The sequence below is a fragment of the Triticum dicoccoides genome, chromosome 3A (assembly GCF_002162155.2).
Source record: "Triticum dicoccoides isolate Atlit2015 ecotype Zavitan chromosome 3A, WEW_v2.0, whole genome shotgun sequence".
NCBI lineage: Eukaryota > Viridiplantae > Streptophyta > Magnoliopsida > Poales > Poaceae > Triticum > Triticum dicoccoides.
This window is the reverse complement of record NC_041384.1, coordinates 256,266,762-256,271,848: the sequence shown is the minus strand read 5'-3', so window position 1 is coordinate 256,271,848 and position 5,087 is coordinate 256,266,762. Positions and strand designations below refer to the sequence as shown.

The window sequence follows — 5,087 nt, the reverse complement described above, 5'->3', positions numbered from 1 at the left end:
CTCCACCGTTCCAGGCCGCGGCGCCGCCCCCTCCCCGCGGCCCTCCCGGCCACTGCGGCCCTCCCGGCCACCGCGGCGTGCCCCGCGGCCGTCCCCGCCACCGCAGCCCGCCCCTCCACCGAGCCAGGCCACGGCGTCGCCCCCTTCCCGCGGCATCGGTATCGGTCGGGCGCGTCTCGGTCCAGATGCATACATAGGCTGGCGGAGGGCATCGTTTTCCTCCGGATTCCCTTCCCACCGGGCTGCTTCATCACCAGATCCGTCGTCAACTGACCTCATCCTCTATACATACGGTACGGTACCAACGCCTCTCCCCTTCCGTATCGTATCCCTACAAAGTTCCATCGTTTCAGAGCTTCACTTGTTATTATTACTCTCTCACGAGATCGATTTCCAACCCCACCGCAACAACAAGAAAAAGATCGATTTCCAACTAAGACAAAATCATTTTGATTCAGAAACCTGGGAGATAATTCAGATTCAGGTTCTAGAAATATTTCAGATTCAGTAAGGCTTGGGACTAGGGAAAGAAGAGTGCACGAATAAGTATAATAATGCGTCTGAAATTACAGTTTGTTCCTATCTGATTCTGACGATACCTACTTTCAAGGTCCACTTCTTACAAAGTACGTAGTAGTAACATGTGTTTTCCTTATGGAAACTCAAGTCTCTTTTCTTGACTAAACCAAATTAATATCAGCTCCAGTTTGATCATTTGATGGCATAGGTTTTGAGAATAACATAGTATTAACACTGCAATTTTTATGGGTAACCAAACACCTCACTGTAATTAAAACTTTAGTATTAAACGAAACTACAGTATTGTTAGAATACTTTGAAAATACTGTGCTATCAAACGGGGCCTTAGTATGGGGTGGGGCTGCGAGTGCATGGAACAGTGGCTCAGCTCGGCTCAGCCGGCGGGAAGGAGTGAGAGGGACATATGAGCTGGTTGTTTCTTCCTCCGGGCTCCTGATGGGATGGCCCGTATGTTAGCTAGCTGAGCATGTTGATCAGCTCCGGGCAGCAGGCGTGTGCTTGCACTGCTAATGGCTAGGTAGCTGAGGCCCCGTTTGATAACAAAGTATTTTCTAAGTATTCTTAGAATACTGCAGCTTTTTATAATACTGTGGTTTTTATTACAAAGGTTTGTTTGATTGTCTCTAAAAACTGTGATTTTAATACTGCAGTTTTTTGCAAACTACAATATTTTCTCTGCATAAAAAAGAGAACCACATGCCTCTTTTTTTAAAACTGAGCTCACTGAGGAGAAAAGAGAGTCTCTCGCTTAGACCTTCTTCTCAACATCCTCTTTTTACTTCTATATGCAAACTTGGACATATACATCTGGTGGGGTGGTCCTTGTGTGCATGGTTATATTGACAATGCAGCCTCACTATTACTCCTAGTAGTTATCGGCAGCAATTTAAAAGAATCTCACCAAGTTATTGAACTGCAGAATAAGGCCCCTTGTGTGTATTAAAACTGAAACTTCTGGCCGCACTTGTCTCGTTGAGATTTACAGAATTGCACTTGATATTAACTAGATCATTATCTTTAATTTTGAGATAAATATGGAAGTGTAGTGCTGATTGTGTAGCAGCTACAGTTTTGACAGGATAAAAGAATTACTCCTAGTTAGTATCTCATATGAGATGTTTGTGTAGGAATATATCACTAGCTTATATGATAGTTAGCTCTATTTATGTAGTTTGCATGCACTTTCTACACACATATTGCAATGTGATTGTTTGCTGATATGCTTTAAGTAGTGATGTTCATGCTGTTTCTACATGACAAGTAAAAACAACACGAGCATATGGGCTTACATGAGTTCTGCTAGTTGAGTTTCTTTGATAAAATGTTCACTTTGAATTTCTAATTGATGTAGACTCTCACATCTTTATTTTGGAATCAGACGGTATTTGTTCTTGGTCATTTTACGACACTGTCTTGTAAGGGAGAAAGGCTTGGTCTCTCTATTTGGCTGTTGTTTTAGCTCTTGCAGATTGCCATATATGACGTGCTGATTGTTTTTAGCTCTTGACATAGGTAAACTTTGGATGCCCTAGTGTCTGCTACTTATGTTTGTTTACTCGGTTTGAACTCTGAATGATATGTTGTTATCCTGATTGCAGGTCTGATGAGTTGGTTTTGCTTGTGTTGTGAGGAGGCATGTTGTGGTTAACATCGAGTCAGGGTGCCTACCTTTGTATTTGAATCTGTGAGGTAATGAAGGCAAAAAAGAAGTGTCTACTTGCACTCTTCTTGCAAGGAAACAGAGACAAACTTGTGGTTACTGAAGCATTACTCTGTAGTTTCTACTTGCTCTGTCAAATACATTCTGTTGTTGATCATCTTCAGTAAATTCTAAGCCTCAGCTACTCTGTTGTTAAAGCTTCCCTGTTACAGTTTTATATTTATTAGATAGGTTCGCTACTCTGAAAAAAAGGTTAGTTGCTGATTTAGCATCACAGGAGGGTACCAACTAAGAACTTTTGGAGTGACAACAAAATTTAATTAAAGGGGAAAAACTGTTTGTTTGAGCTTCCAATTTCCCTCACCTCTCTTACCTTTTTCCAGATCTGGACCGTCAACCGCCATGACCATGATCAACGCGTCCTCGGCCTCCCAGACGAGGATGGAATGAGCAGGGCAAGAGAAGAGGAGGGAGCAGGCCGACGCCCGACAGCGACCTGACCATCCTCCTGGATCTCACCGGCAACCCCCTGGCCTGGAGGCCGCCCGCCTGCCCGCCGTCAGTGCGGGGCCTGCGGCACCACTTCCTCGTGCTCCTCCTTAACATCCAGTGAGGCTTTGCTTCTCCCCATCCCCTCTATTCCACCATGTTTTTTTGTAATTTTTGTCCATGATGTTGCTTCGCACTTTATTCATATATTGTATTTGGCACAGGTTCATATGTTCATAAGAGTTATCTGTGTTGCTGCTTGCACAGTTCAAGAAAATCATATCATCTGTTGGCACTTTGTCCATGTATTTTAACATTGCGTGTTTTGATTTTGTGATTTGGGTGCATTGTTTCCTGATTAACATGAATTAATGGATCTACACAAGCAAGGCACTTATTAACTTGGCACTGTTAATTAAGAAAATTTGATGAAGCACGCACTGTTAATTTCAGCAGCACTCTTTGCCTTTGCATGTGAATTAATGGATATGGCACCTTCTTATACAAATCAATGGATTTGGCACTTAGTGTTATAAATCTTATGAACAAGTTAACGTCACTGATGTGTATGATATGTATGCATATTTGGAACATTATGATATGTATGCATACTTGAATGGTAGTAACTTGAATGCATCAACATTAGTGCTATAGAGTTGTTATCCGAGCTAGTTCTGTTTACTTTTAATATAGGTCTAGTAGTCACCAGTACTTACATCCTATGCTATAGTAGTCCTTGTTCATATTTACTAGCTAAGTTTGCTTGTCCTGGGGATCTACATACATGCCATTCGTGTTTCACGCTTTCTCTGAAATGAAATAATAAGGTGCACTTTCCAGGGACCAGGACGACCACCGGGACCTCCATGACGATGACGAAGCCCCGCACATGGTCGAGCTCGATGGAACAACAGTGCCTCGGTGTGGTGCAGCCGAGTTGGGCCAACGACTACGTTATGGTCCTCGTTATGGTCGAGTTTTTGTTTTGACCTTGTGAAACTTGCTACCTATGGATGAAACTGTGTAATATTGATGAAACTATGTATATGTACGGATGAAACTTGCTACTATTGGTAACATGTGTTGGATACATATGTGTTCATGACTATTGGTAATATGTGTTGAATATGCTATATTGGTCATATAAATCTATTTGTGTTTGATTTCTATGAAAATGAATTGATATAAGAAAAAACAAAATTAAATGGGGCAATATAGTCATTTTGCCATCAGCTGGCAGATGGCAAAGAGGCCACGTGTCATCTACATGTAACTTTTGGGCTGGCCTATTTGGGCTCTTTGCCATCTGACAGCAGATGGCAAACCTCTTTGCCATCTGCTAGCAGACGGCAAAGCATGCAGCCTTTGCCATCTGCTGGTAGATGGCAAAGAGCCTGCAGCCTTTGCCATCTGCTGGCAGATGGCAAAGTATGCCGTTAGCCTTCTAACGGGGCTAACCCCGTTAAGAGGCTTTGCCATCTGCCAGCAGATGGCAAAGTCACAGGCTCTTTGCCATCAGCCAGCAGACGGCAAAGAAGCCTTTACCGGCAGGGTTTCGGACGACCTGTTTGCCATCTGCTGGCAGATGGCAAAGCCTTTGCCATCCGCCGACCATGCCTTTGCCATCTGCCATGGTAGATGGCAAAGTGCCAGATTCCAGTTGTGATCTGTGTATTAACCATGTTCTTACATTAAACTAATGTTCTTGTGTATCCCTCATCAATCACTTATGACGAGGCAGGCAGGCAAGGGGACTACTCCTCATTTAAAGAATGCAGGGTCAGCCTCCCGACATGATTCTCAAGAAATAGAAATGCTAGATGAAGATAGTGAACTTAGCTCTGTAGTTGATTACAGCATTTTCCCTACACTAGCATCGCAGGTGCTTGCTCTAACTTGGCAGCGTGATATGTGGTTGCATGTTGCATATGGTGTCTAGATTGTAATTCTTCCAATCTGGTTAAACTGCATGTGCTAGTCTGCTTAGCTTATACATTATACCTGTTAATGTGACATGCCTTCCTGTATTTAGTACATTGTACACCTGTCTATTAAGCATGTCCTTACATAAAACTATTGTTTTTTTGTATCCCGCATGAATCAACATGACGAGACACCTTTAGTATATGCAGTGTGATATTAGTTGCATCTTTCATATGATTTATAGCATCGCTGCTTCTAGTTTGTTGAAATTCCAGTTATGATGGGACGCTTTTAACTTGGCAGAGTCATATTGGTTGCATCTTTTATGTGGTGTCTAGCTTGCATTGCTTCTTATTTGCTGGAATGGTTTCTGCTTAGTTTACACAAACAGTTGTGAACATGCCATATTGTCCTGTTTTTCGTAGATATTCCATCCTGTTATCATGTGTTTGCCTTACATCAAAGTAGTGATTGT

The 5,087-nt window shown here is 42.6% G+C and overlaps 2 long non-coding RNA genes across 2 annotated transcripts; both read left to right on the top strand.

Moving 5' to 3' along the window:
- Positions 1–273: 273 nt before the first annotated feature.
- On the top strand, positions 274–2,694 carry LOC119271526. Its single transcript, XR_005134578.1, has 3 exons — positions 274–293; positions 2,139–2,229; positions 2,584–2,694. It is a non-coding gene; the product is annotated as an uncharacterized LOC119271526 (long non-coding RNA).
- Positions 2,695–2,699: 5 nt separating this feature from the next.
- Positions 2,700–3,759, top strand: LOC119271525. Its single transcript, XR_005134577.1, has 2 exons — positions 2,700–2,809; positions 3,530–3,759. It is a non-coding gene; the product is annotated as an uncharacterized LOC119271525 (long non-coding RNA).
- The last annotated feature ends 1,328 nt before the right edge of the window (positions 3,760–5,087 follow it).